This window comes from Orcinus orca, chromosome 8, assembly GCF_937001465.1.
Source record: "Orcinus orca chromosome 8, mOrcOrc1.1, whole genome shotgun sequence".
Classification (NCBI taxonomy): Eukaryota; Metazoa; Chordata; class Mammalia; order Artiodactyla; family Delphinidae; genus Orcinus; species Orcinus orca.
Genome location: NC_064566.1, coordinates 1,956,866 through 1,982,888, shown reverse-complemented (window position 1 = coordinate 1,982,888; position 26,023 = coordinate 1,956,866). Strand labels below are relative to the sequence as shown.

The 26,023-nt window shown below is 52.5% G+C and overlaps 1 protein-coding gene and 1 long non-coding RNA gene across 4 annotated transcripts in view; one reads left to right on the top strand and one right to left on the bottom strand.

Annotated features, from left to right (window-relative positions):
- KCNQ1 (potassium voltage-gated channel subfamily Q member 1) overlaps window positions 1–26,023 on the bottom strand; it is a 345,186-nt gene that overhangs the window by 152,524 nt on the left and 166,639 nt on the right. The gene's annotated exons all lie outside the window — the stretch shown is intronic.
- Window positions 8,724–16,712, top strand: LOC125965260 (uncharacterized). Its single transcript, XR_007478957.1, has 2 exons — window positions 8,724–13,292; window positions 13,377–16,712. It is a non-coding gene; the product is annotated as an uncharacterized LOC125965260 (long non-coding RNA).

Here is a 26,023-nt window from a genome sequence, read left to right as displayed (position 1 = left end):
TCTCATTTTGCCCTTGGTATTGTGGCAATAAAGAGCCTTTCCCTGCAGCACGTGCGGGAGGCTGGGTTGACTCCCGCGGGGAGGCCTCGTCCTTGCTGAGCTATTTCATAACCTCGGAAGGGTGGAAAATCCCCCCAATCTTAACGCAAAGCCAGCAAGCTGAAAAATGGCCTTGAATAGGCTGAGATGAGAAAACAAAGAGGCCGTCAACATCACAGTCTTGGAGGGGGTGGGGGGCTTCAGTAGACCCCACGCAGACAGCAGTTTCTTCTCGGCTTTTAACGCCCAGACTCAGAGACCCAGCCAGGGACAGGCGTTCAGGGGGGTGGCGGCAGCCCTTCAGCCCAGCCTTCCTGATTAACAGTTCAAACAGGCTTCAAAGGCTCAAAAGGGGTTAACTGCAGAGCCTCGAACTCCTCCGCCTGCTAATTTTTAAACGCAGCTGAGCTCTGAGTGCCCCTCCCAGAAGGCCCTGAGAGGGACTCTGCTCAGCCCCCACCCCCTGGTGTTGCCAGGAATCTGTGTGCATCTAGAACAAAGGCTCCCCATGCCCTCCCTCTTCCAGCTTGTTCTGATGCCTAAGACAAGACTTCACCCCAAAGCCGCTGCCCTCCATCCCAGCCTGGTGGACATGAACACATGGCCGTGACTTCCAAACGAACCTTTGAGATTGGCTTAAAGGAGCTGGGACCTCAACCCAGGTGAAACCTGGGTGGGAGTAGAGGCTTGGACTCCTGTGCCCCCAGAGACCAGTTCCCAGCAGTGGGAAAGCAGCAGCCCGGGACCCAGGGCAAGTGGGGAGAGCGCTCCCACAGCCTGAAGTCCACAGTCTCCCTCTGACTTCCCTGCCAGGCTGAACACACCTGAAGGCTCTAGGAATGGGATGAAAACTGCTCAGAAACTCTTAACAGATGCCCCTCACACCCATCTGCCCTAACACACACCCACTCAGTCGTGCACTAAAACGCACACGTGCTTAGCCTGTGACCCACTCCTTGACAAGGCCTGGGGTTCTGTCCCCTCTTCGTGTTGCTTCTTGCCCAGCCCCTGGCCCCTGTGGCACCTTCTTCATGATGGAAGCTGAGACCCTACCAGGCCCACGGGCTGTTCCCAAGGTCCCAGGACCCAGCCTCTGCTCTCACGTTGCCTCGTTCGCAGCCCCTAGGACCCCTGCTCCTCTCAGGGAGGGAGACAGCCTTCTAGTATAGGCACGTGTCACCCGCGGAACGGTCACGCCAGCAGCACCAGCCCTCTAAAGAAACCGTGCAGCGCCTTAACTTCATCATGCTCGACTTGATCTAATCCCCCGCCGCCCAGGGCCCAGGGCCCAGGGCCGGAGGCACTGCGCGCACGTGCAGATGCAGGAAAGAGCAGCCTGGCCACACAGAGTGACTTGCCTGAGGCCACTGGGCACTGACACAGCAGAATTTAGCTCGGCCTCTGAGGAGGCCAGCCCTCCCTGTCCTCTCATGGCGGGGAGGGCTGCAGGCCTTTGTCAGGCTCCCTGTCCAACCTCGGAAGACAGAGAGTCACTCTCGAACCTTCAGCTCACCGGAGAACCAGCCTGAGAGAGGGTAGGAGAGGCAGGGCCGGCCCTCAGGCTCACATGCCTTCTCAGCTTGTGCTCGGGCAAAGGTCTCCCAAGCAGCAGAGCCCTGGGCCACGCTGAGGCCCGCCACTGTCATCATTGTGGGGGAAGGCAGCCTTGGAGTCCAAGAGGCCTTCCCTGCACATGCAGGGGTGGGAGCCCAGAGGGATGCCCGAGGCCACGGCTAGGCACCTGGGAGGGCCAAATGCCACCCTGACAAGGTATCGCTTCCCTCCCTGCATAGGCCACTCGGGAGCCAAACGCCACCCCCTCAACTAGCTTCCCAATGGGACTGTGCCCCGCCCCAGTGCAAAGGGCGCTGCCCCCAGCAGCCACTCACCGGACCCTGGCCTCCTTGGCCAGCCGCTCATCCCACTGCCCCTCCCACTCGTGCTGCCAGGGCTGCAGAGGCCACTTGCTGGCTTCTTTTGTTCCTGAAATGTCTGGATGTCTGAGAATCCAGAAGGTACCCCTGCTAACAGATTTCTACATCATTCATTGAGTCATCATTCATTCTGGCCCTCCTGTGCAGGCCCAGTGCTGGGACGCGGGGGCCATCAGATGGGGTGCCCCTCCGTGAGCTCCCAGGCTGGCAGACAAGGCAAGGGAGCAAATCACGGGCTATGAGGTGGAAGATGTCGGGGACACACTGGCTGCAGCCAGGCTCCTTCTGAGCCAAAGGAGGGAGGGTGGTTCTCCAGACACCTTCTACCTCTAGGGCTCTTGGGAGGAACACCAGTGCCTGGGGGTAGGCGGAGCAGAGGGCAGGGGTTTCTGGGGGCATGTGTCCTGGGCTGCCCCTCCCCCACGCTCCCCATTTCCCAAGGAGAGGCTGCTTCTTCCCCCGCTAAGGCCCCCTCTTCCCAAGGCCACCCAAAAGGCCCCAAGCTGTAAGGGGGGTGCATCCCAAGAGTGGCATTGAGTCCCAGGGCCGGGTGGGAGATTATCTACGCAGGGGCTGATAGGAGCGTCCCCCAAGGGCTGACTTCAAAGCCACTCCGCCTAACCCCCTGCATCAAAGTCAGCAGGCTGAGCTGTTTGAACATTAAAAGAGTGGGGGGGTCACCTCCCCAGCCACCTGCGCCTCCACAGCTTCTCTCCTCAGGATCTCAAAGGCCTTCTTGCACAGGTGGGTGGGGGCCAGACCACCCAACTGCCAGGCGGAGGAGCCACTACTACAGGGCGGGCTAACCGCCCCTCAGAATCCTGCAGGCGGTACGCGTGCCTCCAGTTTCCCAGCCTGGGCCCTGCGGTCCCGGCTTTCCTGGTCATCCCCTGCCATTTTCTCTGGGTTCTTCTAGAGGGTTGACCTGTTCCCCAACCCCACATGTGGAAGGAGCAGAGAGCAGAGCTCCCTCTTCCCCCGCCAGCTCAGCTCCAGACCTTGCTGTATGACCGGCCTGCGCTCTCCCCCTCGGGCACCTCTCCAGGGGGCTCTTGGGGAACAGTGGAGTATGGAGGTGTGATATGGCGGCACAGCACAGCAGTGCCGAACAGCAGCCCCAGGCCACTCAGTTGGGATCCCAGTTCTAGCACAGGTGAGGTACGTGTCACTGGGCAGGTCCCCTAATCTCTCTGTGCCTCATTTTCCTCATCTGTGAACCCAAATTAAAACCAGCAGGGTAACTCCTGGGGTTATTGGGCTGGTCAGAGGACCAGCTCAGTCCCAGTGTTCGGGAGAGCACCTGGCTTGTCAGCAGTGAGCATGTAGAATGGTGGCACTAGGGCCACAAGGCCTGGCTGCCCGAGCTCTGCCCTGCCACCTGGAGCTGGAGGCCGAGCCCGGCGTCATGCAGTGAACTGGGGAGGGCGCACGCAGAGACTGGGGCGCAGCGCTGCAGGGAGGGCTGGCAAACGGCAGCAGCTATTGAAACTTTGGGGGAAGTTCCCCAGATGTGAGAGGAAGGCCCCAAGGACGCCATTTGAGTGGCGGTGCTTGGACTGTCCACAGGCCTCAGTTTCCTCGTCTAGACAGAGGCTTATCATGGCGTCTCCCTCCCAGATCAGACAGCCCAGGAGGGAGAGCGGACATGCCCTCGGTGGGCTTCAGGGCAGACCCTTCCTTTCCTCTCTCTCAGGAACTCTCTGCCGAGGCTGGGGTTTTTCCACCTGGCCTCCCTCCCCAGCCCACCAGGTCCCCTGCCTGACCCCAGCGTACCCAGTACCCAGGCCCCAGAGCACAGACTCCTTGTTGCAGCCGAGAGCACGCGCGCGCGCGCGTGTGTGTGTGTGTGCCCGAGCCCAGAGAGGTGCTGACCCCTCCCTCACACAGGGACATCAAAGGGAAGCAGGAAGCAGCGAGCCGGCTGACCCCCAGCAGGCGGGAAAAGTGCAGTGTCACAGCTCAGCCTGGGGCCCAACTGCTGGGGATTTTCCATCCCACCAGGATTTCCGCAGGACACCCCAACTCCGGCCTTTGAGTCTCCTTGGGAACCGGGGTCTGGGCTGGAGGCCCCTGTCCTCAGTGTCTCCATGACTGGCTGGCTGCTGGCCCAGGCGCATCAGAACACTGTACCCTGGGCTCTGGGACCTGGCTGGGGAGGGAAGGCCACAGATGGAGCAGAGGGCCTGAGAAGAATGGAGAGGGGAACCTGTCCCTCCCCCGCCAGCCACACCTCCTTGATAGGGGTCAGGGGGTCAGAGCCACCGAATAGGCTGTGTCAGGGAGAGGACTGTATAAACAGTCCCAAGTCCCAGGATCCCAGGACGGCCCTCTTGAATACTGTGCAGCAGCCCCAGTGCAGTCAGGGGCGCTGTATGGACAGCTGGGCTCGTGGGCGTGTATCCACCTACCAGAGCCTTCTGCAGAGCGTAGCACTGAGGGCAGCCACAAGCAGGCCAGGCTGTCGCAGCCCTCAACCCAAGGCCGTCAGGCCTGGGAGTCCAGCACTCTCAACCGGCCCTGTACTTGGTGGACAAGCCCCGACCCAGATCTCCACTGCAGTTTGTGGGTGGGCTGAGGTCTACTTGGTACACCCCGTTCAGGGCATCTGTGTCACTGGCTGGCATCCTGTCCCCCTAGATCTGCGACTGCCATGTCTTCACCCTGAGCTGTTGCTCCTGCCTCAGCAAGCCAGACCTGGCCCTGTGCTCGCCTTCACTCACCAGGAGGACGCACCAGGCATGCTGTGCACCATGAGGGCCTCATGGACCTGGGTCGGCCTCTAGGCTGGTGACCGGACTGACGCACACCAGGGCCCTCTGGCCGGGGAAGTGCACCTGAGTCCCTTTGTTTGTTCTGTGGGGGTGGGCAGAGGAGCTCTTGCTCCGGAGGGAATGCAGTTTTACAGCTGGAAGCCAGTGCTCCCAGTCTGAAAACGGGGCCTTGAACAGGGGTTTGCCATCCGAGTGGGGGGACCCGTGTTTGGTCGAGCAGCCACGCTCTGCACAGCCCAGAGCTTGGCCTAAGAGCAGACGTGCTCATGTGGAGAGTGCTGGCAGCCGGGCTCGCGATCCGGTTACAGCAGCTGTCCCACAGGAACGTGCTGCCCAGGGCCGGGAGCTGTTGTTCCGGGGCTGCGAATGAGACTCAGTGCTGGGGGCGGGGGGCGGGGGGTGTCTGTTGCTGGGAACTGTTTCAAAATAATCACAGAAACTTGGCAGGCAGGGGCTCTGCCCGTAAGGGTCCAGGTCTCTGCACGGGGTGCCCACACCCTGCTGCTGAGGGTGTTCCTCCCCTGGCCAGGCACAGTGTGGTGTGGTCTGGGGTCTGGCCTCCCAGGCCAGTGTCATCATTGGGATAGGCATGTTTGTCCCCTGCATCACAGGGCCTTAGGGTCACACAGCCAGGCTGGAGCTGGTGGTCGAGGAGCAGGACGGGCGGGCACAGCTGTGCTCTCAGGAAGGCAGGGAAAAGGCCAGGGCGAGCGAGCGAGACAGGGCGAAGGGCGACGATCTGCCATTGACTCAGGCTTGCTAGGGGCAGGCCCAGCACCTTTCTCTGTTCTCCCATGCCCCGGATGGGTGAGAGCCAGAGGGGCCTAGAACAAGCCCCATCGTGACTCTCCTGGAACTGGGCTGAGGCCCAGAGCGCGCAGGCTGACGGTGAGTGGGCCAGGACTCGGGCAGGCTTGTCCACAGAGAGAACGTTCGGCTTAGCCCAGGTGATGGCCTGGACCCTGGTGAGTCAGGAGGTGACTAGGAGACAACCTGGCCCACCCTGCCCGGGAGTCCTATTCCAGAGGATGGCCGACGCTGCAGGTGCCTTTGGGCAGACGGAGTCAGAGCACCGGGGTGGGCAGGGGCCCGCCTCCATAAGCCCCAGACCCAAAGGCCCAAAGCCTGCATGGGACCTCCAGAATTACAGTGCCTGAGCGAGAGGCTGTGGCGGCCTGTGGCCTCTGCTGCCTGCGTGGGCTCATCCTCCCACCCCACACGGAATGACAGCAGCTCACCTCGCAGCTGCAAGGCTCGATATCTGTGTGGGTGCTGCCACTGAACAGTGGGGCCAGGGTCGCACGCCTGGGTGTGAGCAACCCTCTGGCGTGGCCTATCAGATGGAAGGCGCGCTGGGCTTCCCATTCAGGGTGCAGTTCCATGTAAAAGGGGACCCGTCGACACCTGTCCAGAACCAGTGATGTGGGTGGCCCTCTACGTGACATGGCTGGGCCCCTGAAGTGTGAGACACGTGGCTATGGGTGTGACATGCCATGGCATGCACACTCTGGGATCTGAGGACTGAAGACATGCTCTCGTGAGCTGTGCCGGCTGCCCCACGTAGGGGAACATTCTGTCCAGATGGGGACCCTCTCCAGGCAACCCCTTCCCTGTCTGTTCAGGTCTGAACATTAGACGCTCTGTGCCAATCGGACACGGCTGCACCCCCACCCCCGCCCCCGGCAATCTGTAATTCTCACAGGTTGTCCCCAGAGGCACACATGTCAAATCCAGGAAATACGAGTGAGGCAGGGAATGGAGGAAGTTGTAAATGCAAAGCCGCAGAGCTCTAAAGATGGAAGCCATTTCACTTCTTATCCAGTCACCTGCTGTACGCACAGTACACCAGCGTCCATCTAGTGCACCGTGTGGGTTAGGGACACAGACCTACTTTCTGATAGAGACAGAACCTTGGCAAAGCATCGCCTGCGTCTCGGGCTGCTCTCTGAAGGAGGCTGGTCCTGCACTTGCCCTGGTGGGGAGATTCCTAGCCCCTGCCTGTGGCTGGAGCAGTCTGTGAGGGAGAGTGAGAGGCAGAAGCTTCCCTCACTCCTGCTACATGAGCAGGCCTAGCTGAGGGGCTCCTCCCAGGTCCCTCCGCCAAAGCAGGTTCTCAGTTGGCCACAACTCTGGTGCCATAGACAAGGGGCATTTCTTGCCCCGAAAGTCACTCCAGAGACACTGAGAAAGCAAATCTATTGCTTTTCCAACCCCTAACAGTGGAAAAGAAGGAAGAGAAGGGAGGTCACCTAGAAAGTTCTGGAACACAGTCTGTTTATCAAATGAGTATATTTTCACATGAAAGAGAATGCTGCTGGGGAGCTGAGGAATCAGTGGGGACTGAGCCCACATGGCCCCCTGGAGCTTATGCGGTGCTGGCAGCAGGCCTCAGGCCTTCATACATACACCTGGGCCACCTAGGAGGAGATGCCACAGGAATACGAATGTGGCAGTTCACTCCAGCCACGTCGGCTTCCCTTTTGTTAAGTTACTTAATCCAATCAGAGAAGGTACCAGGCACAGTCGTTAACCGGCAGCTGCCTGTCTGCTGGCAGAGCCCTACCAAAGCCCCCGAAGGCACTGCTCCTCCTGAGCTCTGTGGGGTGCCCCGTTCTCAGGGGAAAGGTCCTCTCGAGAGCCGGCGTGAAAGGGTTCCCAAGTTGCTGTACCAGTTAATGAGTTATTTGCTCTAAACAATATCTTGATAAAGGGGAAGGATGAAGTTAGCTGCTGTTGACTAAGGAGAGACAGGGTTGCCAGGGAAATGCTTCTAAATGGAAGGAAACAAAAGGCAGTCATTAGGTTTTGTCTGACCAGGAAAAATGTCGTGGAGAGTGTACCTTTGGCCACCTTTTGTGTTTACGATTTGGAAGAGAGAGGCAGCAGCGAGTGTGCGGCCAGGGAGAGGAATCCAACAAAGCTGGTGGAGGCCAAGATTTGGGGGCACAGAGCAAGGGCGGCTGCCCTGGAGCTCAAGCCAGGAGGGAGTGAGGAGGGCCTAAGGCCCAGGCTGGACCGCGAGACCTCCCAACCTGGGAGTACTGAGGTGAGAAGTGAGGGGGGGCTCCTGGAAGCAGAGATGGAGCAGGTTGGATCAAGTGGGGTCTGAACTGAGCTGGCACTGCAGGGCAGCGCTCACGGCCTCAGTCAGTGTACAGGGGCTTTTACGTCTTTAAGTCTTGCTCTGTGTTATAAATCTCCGCTTCTCCTCAGCAGTTCGAAATGTTTACTCTGAACTAAGCCCTGTGTTTTAACACGAGTCATGTTTTAATAGGAAAACCATCTTTGATGGAATCATATGCAATTCTTACTTTTTCCTGATCAGCCAGAGCCCCAGGTCCAGCCTTTGTAGGCAGTAGTGACAGGAAGAGGGGCCTAGCCCTTGGCACAGAAAACCTGGCCTCCACACGACTGGTCTTGCAAACCATCGTCCGCACTCAGGCCAGCAGGCTGCAGAGGGCCAGGACCTTTGCTCTGTCCCTCACCTCCAGCTCCGTCACCCAGCGCGAGAGCCCTCATTTGGAGCCTTTAATCAGGTGCTGGCCCCATTCCTAACACTGGCCCATCCCCATGCCTCCTGAGCTGGTGAGAATTATCCCGGGAACAAGAAGATCTAAAGGCCCCTGGTTCTCAGGCTAACAGGAGACTTGCCATTAGGAAGGGGGAGCAGACTTCCTCTCTGGGGAGGGCATAACTAGGGCGACCAACCAAGCAAGGAAGGCGTGTGAACACAGCCTGGTGGCGGAGAACCTCTTGGTCTCAGCATGCACAGACTTGAGTTCCTTCCCAGGAGCCACTGTTTTCTACCCGGGAGCATCTGCCATCCCCAGAGCCTGGTCCCTTGATCTACGAAAACTGAGACGGTGCAGCATAACAAGGCCCTGGCGGACCACCAGAGTGACCACACTTCATCTCCCTGTACTTCTAGCACAGCAACGGAAGGGAGTGGGCTCCAGCGGGGCAGAGCTTTCGATCCAACTGCCATGGACTGTGTGAGCGGGGACGTGCCCTGGAGGAAGAGCAGGGGTGAAGGAGCTCCAGAAAGAGCATTAAGGCCTCACTGCTGCTTCGAGACCCGCTGCAGACTGGGCAGGCCCTTGTGAGGAGGATGGACCACAGCCAGGGTCCTGCACCTGACAGGCCCTGGTGCAATCCCCCCTTGCTTATTCATTCACTTATTTATTCGTCAAACATTCACAGAACGGCCATGATGGGCTCTGTGCGGATTAAACACTGAAGATAATGCTGAACAAAAAGACCTACTTCTGCCTTCACCGGCCTTGGGATCGAAGGAGACGGCTCGTAACCCTTCACCACAGACAAACACCCAGTTATACATTAAGAACAAGAGGGGAGATGGGTTCTCTGTGGACCAGCCTGAGGCTTAGAAATTGGCCACTCTTAAGGAGGGACGTAAGTCGGTCCCAGCCTGGGGAAGGGGAGAGGGTCAGGAGAGAGCTTGACTTGTTTAAAATGACACCAAGGGAGTATTTGAGGAGCGACAGTGACTTCATCAGAGCCACTGCTCAGGGTCAATACTAGCTTTGTGACCCTGGGCCCGACTTAACCTCTCAAGCCTCAGGTTGATTATATATAAAACAGGAGTGATAATATTCTTATGTCAAAAGCTGCCGTGATGTAAGGATTAGTGAAATGATGTTTATAAAGCACTCAGCACAGTGCCTGGCTAAGGGCGAGTACTATTATGATTTTAAGAGGATTCTTTAGTCCAAAGATGTGTGCAGGGTAGCGAGCTTTCTCCTCACCGAAAGGGTAGCGCCGGGGCTCCTTTGGAACGCAGTGCCCAGGGAGTGTTGCCGAGGAGATCAGGACCTCTGAGAGAGCAGGGGTGGTCCCTGCCCAGATCCTCCTGGTCTCCTGGGGCTTGCACGGTGCCTGGTGTGCACACTCACACCTCCTGCCTGGAAGAATGGACACACAGGGCAACGGGGCACCGTCTCCTCCGCCTGCCTGCCGGGCACCGCACTGGATCTTACAGGTGCCTTCAGCTCCTAGAGCCTAGACCCTACACACATCCACGCTGGGGGAACCCACGGGAGTTTCAGACTGGGGCTGCCCTTTGCCCTTCTTAGCTCAGCGGTGTGGTGTGTGTGTGTGTGTGTGTGTGTGTGTGTGTGTGTGTGTGTGTAGGTGTGTGTGTGTGTGTGTGTAGGGGTGTGTGTGTGTGTGTGTAGGTGTGTGTGTGTGTGTGTGTGTGTAGGGGTGTGTGTGTGTGTGTGTGTGTGTGTGTGTGTGTAGGTGTGTGTGTGTGGGCTGGCCCAGCCTGGACTGGGTGGGGGCTGTAACAAACCTCATTTCCCATCAAGGGAGCCTGAGGCCGTGAAGGTCAACTTATCCCCCCACCCCCCCGCCCCCAGAGCTCTCGCCAAGATTCCCATTCTTAGTCTGCAGTCACCCCAGCCCGAGAGCAGTGCTGCACATGGGGGTGAGCAGGGAGCTTCAAGATGACTACGAGTCACAGAGCTGGGGAGAGAGACAGAGCTGGGTGGGCTGGTGGGAGGCAAGAAGATACTGGGAGAAAGTGAGGCCCTCTCTCGGGGGAGCAGTCAAGACAGGAATGCCCTCCTCCCGGCCCCACAGGATGGCCCCAGGGCTCCCAAGCCCCTCCTTGGGGGCTCCCTGAACTCTTGCATCTATCCCATAGGGAGCAAACTTGCTTCCTTCTATCCCACTCTCTATCAAACATAAATGATGTAAAAAGGACTTTTTTCCCCCCGAGTCCTGTTAGCGTTCAGAAATAGAGTTGTTGTACAAGAATTCTTTCACAAGAAGGAAATCCTGCCACTTGTGACAACACGGGTGAATGTGGAGGACAGTGAGAGAAGCCAGGCACAGAAGGACCAATGCTGTATGATCTCACTTATATGAAGAATCTAAAATAGCCGAGCGCAGAGAAGCAGAGAGTTGAATGGTGGTTGCCAGGGGCAGGGGGAGGAGGCAGCTGGGAGGAATTTGTCAAAGGGCACAAAGTTTCAGCTCCGCAGGGTGAGTGAGTCCTAGAGAGCGCCTGCCTATCGCAGTGCCTGTAGTCAACAGCCCTGCATTGTGTGCTTCAGAAGTTGCTCAGAGGGTAGATCTGATGCTAAGTGTTCTTAGGAAATAACAATATACATGATAAAAGAGGGCGTGAAGAAACTTTTGGAGGTGATGGGTATGTTTATGGCCTAGATGTGGTGACGGTCTCATAGGTATATACTTATCTCCAAATTCATCACATTGTATACATTAATTATGTACAGATTTTGTATGTCAATCGTGACTCAATAAAGTGGTTGAAAAAAAGAAAATTAAGAACAAAACAAATTTTTTTTCACAGGAGCTTTTTTTTTCTCTTTGAGCATATATTTTAAAATAGTCACATCCTTAACGAAACCTTCCACAGTCTCTGTGGAGCCAGAATCCCACTGATCTGACAAGGCTGGCATAATAAAAGAACACATACTGATTTCATCTATGATAGTCAGCGCAAAAAAAGGGAAGCTATTAGTAACCAGGGTCCATCAGCTGTAAAAATAACCAGTGTAAACAGGGTCACACCAAGAATGCAAAGATACATGCAGCAACCTGGATGAATCTTCAGAGAACTGTGTTGAGTGAAAAGAGCCAGTTTCAAAAGGTCCCATACTGTACAGTTCCATTTATAGAGCATTCTTGTAAAGACAAAATTAAAGCAATGCAGAACTGATTAGTGGTTGCCAGGGGCTAAGGACAAGGTGAAATGGGAGAGAAGGGAGTGTGGCTATGAAAGGGGGCTACATGAGGGACCCTGGGGTGACAGAAGCTCCCCTGTGTCAGCGTCTGTATCCTGGCAGTGATCTGGTCCTACAGTTTGCAAAATGTTACCACTGGTGCAGACTGGGTGAAGGCTACGTGGGATCTCTCTATTATTTCTCACAGCTAGCTGCTGCATGTGAATGTACAATTATCTCAGAATGAAAAATTCATGAAAAAAATCACGATCGCCAAATTAAAAAAAAGTAGTCTTCCTAAAAATACCCAATAATGAAGATACAGAAAATCTATACGAACAGAGGGCTAAAAAATACTGAGGGACATTACAACTGATTTGAACACATGGATAAATCTCCTATTTTTGGCTAGAAAGTCAAAAATATTGTAAGAAAGATAATTCTAAGTTAATCTAAATTGATTGCCGTTTCAATAGAAACTACTGGCAGAATATGGAGGGAGGGACACACACACACACACACACACACACACTTTTTTTTTTTAAATCAGGCAAGCTGATTATAAAATTTATGTGAAAAAAAATCAGCATGTTGGGCTTCCCTGGTGGCGCAGTGGTTGAGAATCTGCCTGCTAATGCAGGGGACACGGGTACGAGCCCTGGTCTGGGAGAATCCCACATGCCGCGGAGCAACTAGGCCCGTGAGCCACAACTACTGAGCCTGCGCGTCTGGAACTTGTGCTCCGCAACAAGAGAGGCCGCGACAGTGAGAGGCCCGCGCACCGCGATGAAGAGTGGCCCCCGCTTGCCAGAACTAGAGAAAGCCCTCGCACAGAAACGAAGACCCCACACAGCAAAAATAAATTACTAAATTAATAAATTCCTACCCCCATCATCTTCTTAAAAAAAAAAAAAAGCACGTAATGCAAGTCCTGTACAATTCTGAAAAAGCGTCTGGAGCTCTTTGGTGCAGCCTGTCCCTCTGTGTTCCAGAAAAGCACCCGGGTTTAAAGATTACCCATTGTCCTAAATAGTCTGATGAGGGTGCAACTTCACTTTTTTCTGAAGGTGATTCTACTCATTCAAACTCCCCTCTCCATCGACGTTGTCAGGCACCTACCATGATAAACATGAACTGAATGACTCATCTTGAGGTAGGGACATGCATTTAACCAATACTATATAACCTTACTATGTGTCAGCACCATTCTGTGTACTTCACATTAGTCATTCATTTAATCCTCCCAGTAACCCTCTGCAGTAGGCACTCTTTCTTATTATCCCCATTTTACAGATGGGGAAACTGAAACTGAGGTTAAATGACTCATTCAAGGTCCAGCAGGTAGGAGGGGTGCAGTTAGGATCTGAACTTGCACTACAGCTCTAGAATCTGCTCTTAACCACTTCTTTTTTGTTTACAAGTCAGTAAAGGAGAGCACCAAGCAGGAGGTCTGGGGACAGGGGCACATTCCTCTGGGCTAGTTTCACAAGGATGAGGCTGGAAAAGCCACATTGGTACAGGTGGTCTAGATTAGATAAGGAAACTGAGTCACTGCTGTCCAAGTCATGATGTGAAACCATTTTGACCTGCGCTGGTTGTAACAGCACTCCAGCTATAACACTTTACCGTGTCAGTTATTTTCCTTTCCGGTGGTTGGCCTGGGGAGGGGAGGGGCTGGCTACATGTTACAGATTTTTCTTATTGCCATTCTTTTCCTTTTTGAATTAGGCTTATTTACTTTCTTGAGTTACTGAATTCAGTTTTCATAAGATGCCCTGAAACTGTGATCATACATGAGTAGGAAGTGGCCCCCAGGGTCAGACCCGAGACCCAGGTGCGTCCCTTGTCTGGACTCTGCCATGTGAGTGAGCCCGGAAGAAACCCCTTGTCTGGATTCTGCCGTGTGAGTGAGCCCGGAAGAGACCCCTTGTCTGGACTCTGCCGTGTGAGTGAGCCCGGAAGAGACCCCTTGTCTGGACTCTGCCGTGTGAGTGAGCCCAGAAGAGACAAGTGCTCCTGTTCCCTGACAGCATTAGCCACCAAGGCGAGGACTCAGCCCCAAACACTCAGGCTTCCCGTCCAACTCAAGAGCTAATCCTGTGTCTAGAGTGTTGTGGTCTGAGGCCATGCCATGGATTCCCTGGTTGACTGTACTGTGTGAAATGCAGCTTCCTCTTATGAGTAAGAGAGATGGGGGAAACCTGCTATACTCACAAGCACATCATAAAGTTCAAAAGTCAAATAACTGAGGCTGGCCCGTCACTAGGCCCATCAGCCATCCATAAGACAATCTAGAAATGGACACATTAAATGAGAGTTTGAAATATGATAAAGGTAACAACTTAAGTCAGTGGAAAGAAGATGATGTATTCAAATAAATAGTGTTGGGGTAACTAGTTAGACACATAGAAAATAAATCGAATTTAATGACTCCTTATGTCCAAATCTAGAGGGAGCACTATTTAAATGTAAAAAGATGAAGGATGCCCACTCTCACCACTTGTATTCAACATAGTTTTGGAATTCCTAGCCACAGCAATCAGAGAAGAAAAAGAAATAAAAGGAATCCAAATTGTAAAAGAAGTAGAACTCTCACTGTTTGCAGATGACATGATGCTATATATAGAAAATCCTAAAGATGCTGCCAGAAAACTACTAGAGCTCATCAGTGAATTCAGTAAAGTTGCTGGATACAAAATTAACATACAGAAATCTGTTGCATTTCTATACACTAACAACGAAATATCAGAAAGAGAAATTAAGGAAACAATCCCATTTACCATTGCGTTGAAAAGAATAAAATACTTAGGGATAAACCTACCTAAGGAGACAAAAGACCTTTACTCCAAAAACTGTAAGATGCTGTTGAAAGAAACTGAAGATGACCCAAACAGATGGAAAGATACACTGTGTTCTTGGATTGGAAGAATCAATAGTGTTAAAAATGACTGTACTACCTAAGGCAATTTACAGATTCAGTGCAATCCCATTCACATTACCAATGACGTTTTTCACAGAACTAGAACAAAAAATTTTTAAATTTGTATGGAAACACAAGACCCTGAAAAGACAAAACGATCTTGAGAAAGAAGAGCAGAGCTGGAGGAATGACGCTCCCTGACTTCAGACTATACTACAAAGCTACAGTAATCAAAACAGCATGGCACGGGCACAGAAACAGACATATAGATCAATGGAACAGGATAGAAGGCGCAGAAATAAACCCCCGCACTTATGGTCAATTAATCTACAACAAAGGAGGCAAGAATATACAATGAAGAAAAGACAGTCTCTTCAATAAATGGTGCTGGGAAAACTGGACAGCTACATGTAAAAGAATGAAATTAGAACATTCTTGAACACCATATACAAAAATAAACTCAAAGTGGATTAAACATATAAATGTAAGACTGGATACTATAAAACTCCTAGAGGAAAACATAGGCAGAACACTCTTTGACATAAATAACAGCAATATTATTTTGGATCTGTCTCATAGAGTAATGGAAATAAAAATAAACAAACAGGATCTAATTAAACTTAAAAGCTTTTGCACAACAAAGGAAATCATAAACAAAATGAAAAGACAGCCTATGGACTGGGAGGAAATATTTGTAAATGATGCTACCGACAAGGGATTAATTCCCAAAATACACAAACAACTTATACAGCTTAATATCAAAAAAACCCCAACCCAATCAAAAATCGGGCAGAAGACTAGATAGACATCTCTCCAAAGAAGACATACAGATGGCCAGCAGGCACATGAAAAGATGCTCAGTATCACTAATTATTAGAGAAACGCAGTCAAAACTGCAATGAGGTATCGCCTCACACCAGTCAGAATGGCCATCATTAAAAAGTCTATAAATAATAAATGAGGGTATGGAGAAAAAGGAACCCTCCTACACTGTTGGTGGGAATGTCAAATTGGTACAGCTGCTATGGAGACCAGTATGGAGGTAACTTATAAAAGTAAAAATAGAGTTAACCATATGATCCTGCAATCCCACTCCTGGGCATATATCCAGAGAAAACGCTAATTCAAAAAGATACATGTGGGCTTCCCTGGTGGCGCAGTGGTTGAGAGTCCACCTGCCGATGCAGGGGACACGGGTTCGTGCCCCAGTCCGGGAGGATCCCACACGCCGCGGAGCGGCCGGGCCTGTGAGGCATGGCCACTGAGCCTGCGCGTCCAGAGCCTGTGCTCCGCAACGGGAGAGGCCACAACAGTGAGAGGCCCGCATACCGCAAAAAAAAAAAAAAAAAGATACATGCACCCCAGTGTTCATAGCAGCACTATTTACAATAGCCAAGACATGGAACCAACCTAAATGTCCATCAACAGATGAATGGATAAAGAAGATGTGGTGTGTGTATATGTATGTGTGTACATATATATATATGTACACACACACACACAATACACAATGGAATATTACTCAGCCATAAAAAAGAATGAAATAATGCCATTTGCAGCAACATGGGTGGACCTAGAGATTACCATATTAAGTGAAGTAAGTCAGACAGGAGAGACAGATAATCATATTCATATCACTTATATGTGGCAACTAAAAAAATGATACAAATGAACTTATTTACAAGACAGAAATAGACTCACAGACATAGAACACAAACTTACGGTTACCAAAGGGGAGAGTGGGGTGGGGGAGAGATAAATTAGAAGTTTGGGATTAACATATACACACTACTATATATAACATAGGTAGACAACAAGGACCTACTGTATAGCCCAGAGAACTATACTCAGCATCTTGTAATAACCTATAAGGGAAAATAATCTGAAGAAGAATATATATATATATGTGTATGCATGTAGATATATGTGTGTGTGTGTGTGTGTGTGTGTAACTGAATCACTTTGCTTTACACTTGAAACTAATACATGTAAATTAACCATACTTCAATTAAAACTATTTTTTAATGTGAAAAATAAAGATGACAGAAGAAAACATGGGAGAATTTATTAAAACAATCTCAGAATGAGGCTTTTTTCCAAAATTTTTCCAAACTTTAAGACAAGGACCTCAAATCACAAAAGACTGCCAGAGCTGACTGTCAAAATTTAAAAATTCTGAAGTCCAACAGGAAAAAATGGACCAAAAATTTGAACAGTTTATGAAAAGAAAATACAACTGGCTTCTGAAACACATAAACAAGCTCAACTTTTAATAAAATATAAGAAATGCAAAACAAAAAACAAAAACAAAAACCCCCCAAACACTCAAATTTAAAAATCCTGCCAGCAGAAAACTACAGACGCTCAAAGACTGAAGAAAAATTGGGATAAAATATTTTCAACATCTAAGACAGAATTCCTATAAATCAGTAAGAAGAGGTATTAAAAAAATTAAGGGTATGGAGAAATGGTTCACAAAAAAGAAAAAACAAATGTGTTTACTTCTTTGAAGAGATAAGAGCCTCATTTACAATAAAAGAAATGTAAGTGAACACTCCAGTATACCATTTCTTCCTCAATCAAATTAATAAAGATAAAAACTGTGACTACTCACTTGTTGGTGAAGGTGTGGGGAAACGGGCATGTTTGTGCAATTTTCATAGTAGCATAAATGGGTACCAGCCTTTATGATTTGGTAGTATCTATCAAAACATGTACAGATATCTTAACCTTGCTGGCAATGGGGGAAAAACGGGCCTCTTGAAGTGAATGCACTTAAAATTTCATGAAAAATAGACTTGATTGGGAAGTTACCTTGAGAAGTAGTAATAATAGTTTTGAAAACAAGATTATCTTATATAAATGTAAGTTGTTATAATCGTAGATACCTACTCGTGAATTGAGAGAGGTTCTGGTGGCATGTTTATAAAACATGCTGTGATGCCACAGTAGGGCATCTTTCACTTCATAATGGACTTTGGCAGCACGTCCACACAGAGGATCATTTCTGTAGAAGGCAGGGCTTCCTGGCTTCACTAAGGGCCTACCCTTAATCCTTTATTATTTCATCTGCTTTTATTATTTCTTTTTTGAAATGCTTATCTAGGTATCAGCCTTGATTTTCTCTTCAGTTGATAACTGGTTTAACTCTGCCTAATCTCCTAATCTCTGTTAGAGATTCTTCAATTTCACTGCCCTTAACTTCATGAAATCTCTTATCTTGACAGGATTTACAGTTCTTCTTCATAAGTGATTTACTTTACATTGTCCTTATTTGATAAGAGACAGCCCAGGAGGAGACTCAGTCAACAGAGACAGAGCAGGGAGAAGATGGGTGGGGAGAAACAATAGTGTTCAGTGGGGAGGGATGTTTCAGAGGGACTAATTTCATAATCGGGCAGTTCATTAGTGAATATTTGAATGGTTAATGGCCGTCTTTAGCTGCCCTATACATCCATCAATAGGGGGCTTGTTCCATACATTATGGCACAGTGAATGCTCTGCAGCTGTTAATAAAAAGGAGAAGCGCTAGATGTCTTAATATAGATCCATCTCCAGAACACACAGGCGTCTTCCCTTTGAACAGCAGCACACTGGGGCCACCGCGTGCTCACCAAGAAATGAGAGGGCTTGCTTACGGAAAGCTGAAAGGTTTCCTTACAGCATGATGCCTGCGGAGACAGGTCCCCGCACAGTGCACTGGCCAGGGCTCCGTTCTCTTCAGAAGCCCTGGGGTTGCTTCCTGCCCAGACCATCAAGCAAGTAACTGTTGGCCACCTCCTGCCAGCTGCGGTCAAGTCAGTGTTGCCCTTGAAAATGCTCCTGGCCTTAATCAGGCTTCAATGAGCAGCCCATCTCTGCATCCTTTGATGGAAGGCTCTCTGATTAACAGCCAGCACGATACTCTTTAGCCTTGTTACAGGCCTCCCACCCCACCACCTATGTGCCTTTTTCAGGCAGCTGGGTCCTCGTGTTCACCAGGAACAGGACCCATGCCAGAAAGACTAGAGCCGCCATGAGCACAGCCCCATTTGGGGAAAGCCCAGCCCAGCAGACTGAGAGCAGAGGCCACGTTCTCTCAAGGATCCTGGAAGCTAAGCACGAGAAAGCAGCACTTCAGCTACAGTGCACTGAGCTGTCACCTGTTCATGTGTGTGTACACACATATCACTGCAAAATAAAAATGCCCCTGATGTGTACTGCCCTGATGAACCAGTCTTGTCTGGGCAGCTCAGAAAGTCTGGCATACCTATATATTAAGTCAAAAAGGCAAACTGCAGATAAATATATATGTTACCACTTGTGTAAAAAGGAGGTATATTATAGATACATGTTTGCCCCTATAACACATTCTGAAAAAATACAATAGGAAACTGTTAAAAGTGGTAACCTTTGGGGAAGGAAACTTAGGAATTCAGGGCTGGGGTGGGGACAGCCTGATTTTTCTCCATATTCCCTTTGTACACTGAATGTGTTTTACCATGTGCGTATAAGACTACTTTATTATTATTATTTTTTAAGCACAGCATTTTAATAGGGAAGGAACAGTGTGCTGCAGCTCATGCAGATGTTCTGCCAGGCCGTGAACGAGCAGCCCTCCGCTGCAGGGCTGGGGTGGCCGGCGAGGGGCAGCTCCCGCGGCACAGCGGTGTGGGCTCTGGTTCATGTCACTGCAAGGGGCGGGGGCTGCTCCGGCACAAAGAGGGTTTTGACAGGGAGAGGCAGAGCTGGAGTGAGAGCAGGCCCTGGGCGGGCTCCCAGCGAGCCCCCCGCCCCCGCCCCCCTCGATGGGAAGGGGTGCCCTCCACCCATCTGCAGATCAGCAAGGCTCTCCTAGGAAATGAAATGTTACATATGTTTTGTCATTACAGAATTTTGAGAGGAGTGATTTTTAAAGAAGTGAACCGTGTACAGCATGTTCTGACTGCTGTGTCTCACTATATCAAGTTTTTATGTAAGTTTTTTCCATTTTCAGGTAATCTCTGATTTCGATTAATGCAACAGTGACAACAGTTGATACGTTTTTCTGTTGATTTGCCTAATGTCTGTGTTCGTTTAAATATTTTCCAATGCATCTTCACATTTTAAACTCTTTTAAACTATACCTTAGACCCCATTTCACATTCATGCTTTATATCGCCGAGACTCTGCTTTGGGGAGGAGCAAATTGTCTTCCCTTCTGAAATGGCGCTGCTTGGGAACTAGTTGGGTCCCGGGTATTCTGGGGAAGTGACACAGTGTTGACCTAGGAGGGGGTCCTGATCTCTCCCCATGGGGAGAAGGAACAGAGAGGAAGTTGAGGCTGGCGACCCTCTTGGGACATGCCCACACCCACCCTCTCCAAGGGCTCTGCCCTGGACATCCACCTGGGCGTGGGGAGGCCTGGATACACCGTTGGCAGAGAAGCTGGGCGGGAAGAAGCCGGCCCAGCGCCCGCCACTGTAAGAGGAAACGAAGAGAGACAGCTCCAGTCAGCCCCAGAAGCGAGGCCTGGAAAAACTGCAGCTGGAGCTAGCACAAAGGACTTTTCAGACCCTGCAGCCAAGGTGCCCAGTGAGCTTTTTTTTTTTTTTTTTTTTTAAACAGCTATTAGGGCGACGAGCCTTTCCAAAGGCCAGCAGTTGGCGAGGGTTTCCAGGAAGCTGGTCTGGCACGAGGCTGGGATTGGAGCAACTTTAACGAGTTAACTTCAGAAGGAAGGAATCATCAGGAAAGGTTTAAGGTTCAGCAAACTTTTTGAATTATTTTGCAAAAAGTTCTGGCTTTCAAATTCAAAGGCGTGTTTTGCCGTGACTGTTGTAAGCCAGAGCCTGTTTCAAAGGCAGCGCAGCCCGCACGTTTCTGATTCATTCACTCCAGGTATTCGTCTCGACTCCTCTGGACGAGCTCTGCAAGTGCTATCCAGTGCCGGGAAGTGCTGGGGTCACCTTACACGTCTCGTCAAACATTGCTCCACCCACGCGCCTCTCCCTCCGCCAGCCCCCATGGCCGTGTGTGCACACGCGCGCGCACACACACGCGCACACCTTCCCCAAGCAGGAAGCTGCTCTTTGCCAAGAGCGAATGGAATTCAGATTTCCAGAGGGTGTCCTTGGCCTCCAGCTCCACAGCCACACGCTGAAGAAAGGTCCTAGTGTGTGTGGTGGGGACTGAGAGAGAGGGGCCTCCATCTCTGCTCACGTCTATCTCGGCCCCAAGAAAAACCCACAACTGGCTGCACTCTGCTGAGCCACACCCGGCCTCGGTCACATTCCTTCCCTTCCTGAGCCCGCACTGGGTGGCCCCAGCAAACCAGCCTCCACAGCTTCCTCCCGCCAGCGGGAGACCTAGGCCGGGCCCTTGTGGGGCAACCAGCGATTCCAAGTGAGGCGCCCGCGCCCCGGGCCTGAAGCGGTGGGAAACCACCGAGGGGCCCTCGGGGCCGGGCCTCCGGCTCGGGCCCGCGCTCACCTACGCGGGGGAGGACGGCGCTGCTTCTCCCTGCAGCACACTGTGGGGCCGGCCCTCTTCCTATCCAGCCTTTGCTCTGCTGGCTGCGGAGCTGGTGGGCCCGCTTGCAAAGGCTGATGCCGCCCTTTCCCACCACAGGGTCCCTGCGTACACACCGGCAAGAAGGAGCCCCTCTCCCCCATCCAGTCTGAGCCTCCCAGGCCCTGAGGTCAGCACCCTCAGGAGTTAAACATTTACAGGCAGAGGCCAACACCAGCCCCAGTAAATGAGACAAGGCCGTGATCAGCCTCGCATGGTGGGCTGGCTGGTCACGCTCAGCTTCTCTTTGGCCTGAGTCACTGGGACCTTGCACCTGTGTGGCCAGGTGGCAACAGGCGGAGAGAGTGATGTTTCTGCAGGTCGTCAGAGCCAGCGAGGACGGTGATGGGCAGGAGCTTCTGTGGCATTTCAGGGGCTCAGCGCAGGGGGGGACCTGGTGCCCCGGCAGAGTGTCCACTGCTAAACAAAGGTTAGCGCCACTCTCCTCAGACAGCGCCCTTTGTTTGCTCATGGAACTGTTTTCATAAGCCCCAGGCTCCGCGTGGCCTGCACTTCTGCCTGGGGAGAAGGCTGCAGCTCTGCAGCGTGGGCCGTGAGGCGCACGTCGGCCTTCTGGCCTTGCTCAGGGCTACGCGGAGCCTCCTGCCTGGGCTGGGGAAGGCAGCACCCTTGTCTTGGTCTTGCCCACTTGGGTCTCCTGGACAAGTACTCTTGAGCTAGCCCGAGACCAGCTTCCCTGTCCTTTCTGACCCCACGTCTCAGTGTTTCTGTAGTGCCTCAGCTCCACCAGCCTCTCCTTGCAGGCGTGGGCTGCCGCAGAATTAACTGGGGGGCGCTGTCTCCCGTCCCCTGCGTGTGGGACTGGGGGGAGCACGCTGAGGAGCAGGGCCCGGCCAAGCTGACGGCCACGCGCTGCCCCACCGGCGCTCGGTGCTCAGGAAAGTGCGCCAGCCACCCCCGGGACTGGGGTCACTTGGCCCAGGTGATGAAGGGGACTGGCTGGGCCTGGCGTGGGGTGGAGCACAGGCCCCACTAGAGCAGACAGGCCCCTCTGGGACAGCAGAAGAGCTCAGGGTTCAGAGTTCAGAGCTGAGGGCCTAGCCCTGACTCTGCCAGCAGCTGAGCAAGGTCCTCTCGTCTTTGGTCTCAGGTCTTTGGTTTCCCGGTCTTTCCATCTCCTGGCCTCTAAAGGGATACATCCCCCCCTCCCCACCCCCGAACCCAGGCCGTGTGGTCTGAAGAGTCCATTTCCCAGCGCCTGAGACAGGCAGGTGGGGGGCGGGGGGGCCCGCGAGCACAGAGCTTTTACAGGCACAGCCGCAGACGGGGGGGTCACTGGGAGAGCATCTCACATGAGGCCCTTGGAGCCCCTGGGGATGGTCCCACCCCCTGCCGCTGCACACACACCAGCCCGAGCTCAGTCAGGCTGGGAGCCAGTTTTCCTGAGCATTGCTCCACCCAAGGCTGCCCCATCTTATGACCCTGGCCTTGCAGCCAGGCCCCCACGAGCTCCCACCTGGAGCCCACACACCCAGCTGGGGGGTTCATGCGGCAGTTCAAAAAGAAGAGCAGAAGAAAAGCACTCAAGTGTTTCAAACTGGAAGAGGTTCAGTTTAACTTAACAAATCTGGATATGAACCTAAAGAAAACATTGAAAACCAAGCCCACCTACAAAAGGCCCAAGAGAGGAGGTTAAGTAGGAAAAGAAAGGTCCCCTTGGGCCCGAGGACAGCTGCCCAATCCCGGCCAGGGAGTGGAAGACACTGGGCCCCAGTGCAGACCGAGCGGGGCCAGGAGGACTCGCCCAGAATGTGCTCAAGGACTTTCAGCTAAAGGTCCCAATGTGACCTTACCCTGAACTTTATACCCCAGATACAGAGATCAGCTAACTGAGGAGCTAAGCAGAGGACCAGCGGCTGGCTGCCTGGTGCCGCCCACCTCCTCCTCAGGGGCCTGGCTCTCTGAGGGCAGCAGTGTTCGGCCCAGAACCACAAGTGAGGCTGTGGGGAAGGATGCTGAATGTGTATATATATATATATATATATATATATATATATATATATATATATATATATATATATAGTGTGTGTGTGTGTAGCTCTGTGCTCTGAACAGCCTTACCTACCCGCCCCCCCAATCTCCCAAATATCTTCTGTTGTTTTATGAAGTCACCCTGCTGTCTGCCTCAGTTTCCCCAGCAAGGCACCACAGGGCACGGCAAGGATTCTACTTTGGGTGCAGTGTAGTCTGACCTTCTGTGATGGCTCAGTTCCAAGGTCTTGGAAGACAAATCAGGTAGAGTCAAAATTACCTTTGAAAATGCCTTGCATTTCCCCTAAAAAAATTCCTTTCTCGGAGCTTTATGTATCCCCTCCTAAGCTGCCCTTGTGCCCGCTGAAATGGGCGAGCTCGTGTGTGAACCCCTGGGGTGCACCTACTCTTCTCCAGGCACTCCCTGTGCCATCGTCAGCGTGAGCCTCTCGGGCCACTGCCAGGTCAAGAGGTTACTTACTGGGAAGATCAAAGCAACAGTAGGGTCACGGCTGGAGGTGTGAGGATGACGTGGACACCAGGGATGCCAGTCTCTGAGGCTGGACCTGGCCTCCTAGCTCCCTCTGCCTCCAGCTTTTCTTTCTCTTCCTCTTCCCTCCACGAGGACTCTGAGGTGGCACCCGGCATTCCCACGGGCCAACCTAACCTGACAGACGTCTAGCCAGACCTCGGACCGCTAGCCACTCATTGCTGAGGATGTGCATCTAAGGCGTGGCCCCTGCCCAGGACACCTGCACTGTCCCAAGAGGGCTGGTAAATCTTAAAGAATGAACGCTAGAGGGGGCGCTCTGGGGCAGCATGAGAAGCCACAGAGCTGGGTCTGCCACTGTACCCTGGGGGGACAGGTCAGCGCTGCCCTGGAGTAGTCTGCAGGCCTGCGCGCCCCTCGCCCTCCTCACACGGCGGTGCCAGGTCCGTGGTGTGCGAAGAGACTGAACGCGAAGAATTCTCACTGGAGAAGATGGTCACAGAGTCACCCAACCAGCGCACAGGCTGTCTCTGCACGGACTGTTCTCTCCTGCCCGGAGGGCCATAGAAACACTTTGGGGGCGCAGACCCAAACCAGAGGCCAGGCTTCTTTGCCTCTGCTGGCTAGTTACCTCCCCACCCCCTGCTTGCCAGCCCTCAGGGTGCCAGTCCAGCTTCCCCATCACAGACTGGGGCTCCCCTAAAGACTGCCGCTACCTCACGGGGGACGCCGGCAAGACCCAGTCCTGTGAGTCGGGGGACTGACTGACGAAGCGCTCGCAGGGCCCTACCGAAGACTCGGCCGGCAGCAGCGCCCCTCCCACCCCGACGCGGGACGGGCTCAGTCGATCCTGCCAGAGGCTCACCCTCTCCTGAGCACCCGAAAGCCACCAGGTCTACGAACGCTGCTGCCACATTCGGGCTGTGCAGACTGCGGGCCGCTCAGAACCCTAGAGGCACCGTGCGCTTCCCTTCCGTGCCAAGCACAGCACCGGGGAAGGCAGGGTTTGTGGCCTGCCCTGGTCCTCACTCTGCTTGAAGATGGGTGCCGTCCTTGGCAGGTGAGCCCGACTGCGATGAGAATAGAGGGCAGAGGCATGGCGGGGCACCTGTGACCACCGTGGGGCATGGGCGCCAGGTTTCTCCCTGCACCTCCACAGGGGCCAGAACAGCTCATGAGCCCCTCTCCCAGGGGCGAGACGCTGTGGATTGTGGGTCTGCGTCTCTCCTCTGCCGCTAGCCCATCCTGGGGCCCGGGGCTTTGGGGCCTCCAGGTGTATCTTGTTAAATAAGGACGACACCTAACGGTGGCGCACTGTGACCTCATCTGTGTCTCACGGAAGCTTGTGACCTGGTGGTTTCAGAAGCTCTCAGGCCAAGTACGGATGTCCCCGTGGGGCCCCTCGTCGGAAGGTGACATTTTACACTGTCTGCTGTCGGGCAGGGCACTTTCCTGAAGCAGGTGCGCAGCTGGATGCCTGACCCCGCCTTCTCAGAAGCTAACACCAGCACCATGAGACACATCCCTCATGTCTGCAAGAGGGCACTGAGGCTCAGAGAGGTGAGGTGGCTGCCGTGGCACCCACAGGCAGGATAAAATGAGCCAGGCTGGCCAGAGTCCGCCGGTGGGCAGTGTCCCCAGGCTTGGTGAACCCATAACCAACACCAGCTAACAAGGAACAAGAAATCTCAGACAAGGGGTGCGTGATCACTGCACTGAGAACTACAGGACACGGTAGGAGAAATGAAAGAAGACCTCAATAAATGAGGGACACGTCGAGACCACAGTTGCAAAGACTCAACATAGTAAAGATGTTTACTCTCCCCATAATCATCTAGAGAGCCGCCGTACCTATTAGAAGTTTTCTGTGGAAACTGGCACATGGATGGAGAGACAGGTGCCGCACAAAGACAGCCAAGCAAGGCAGGAGAACTGGCTGGAGCCTGCTTGATCAGCTGTCCAGGGCCGGTATCAAACTATAGTGATGATGAAACATGGCCCTGGCAAAAAAGAAAAACTGAGATCTGACTCATGGAAGCGAATAGAGCCATGTGTAGACAGTGAGCTGGTTTATAACGATGCTGGTACGGTAGGGCAGTGGAGAAAGGACGGTCTTTTCAGTAAAGGGTGCCGAGTCAAGCTGGATATCCAAATGGGGGAAAACTGTACCCTGACCTCAGCCTCGTACTGCACGCAAAAATTGATTCCAGGCGGACTGTAGATCTCCGTGTGAAAGGTGAACTGTTAAAGCTTTAGAAAAAACCAGAATATCTTTATGACCTTGGAGTAGTCAGAGTTTCTTAAATAGGACACAGATAGCACTCTCCAGAAAGGAAATGTTTGATTAACTGGATCACCTTAAAATTAAGACCTTCTGTTCATCAAAAGACACCTTAAGAGAGGAAAAGGGTGACCTGCAGAGGAAGAGGTGTTGTGTGTATATATATATATTCCAAATAATCTGACCAATGACTCATGTCCAGGGTAAAGATAGAACTCCTACAACCAAAAGAAAAGATAACCCAGTAGAAAGTGGGCAGCCGACGTGGGCATTTTACAAAGGACGATATCCAACTAAACAATACTCATGTAGAAAGGGGCTCAATTGTATTAGCCGTTGGCTTACTGCACATTAAAGT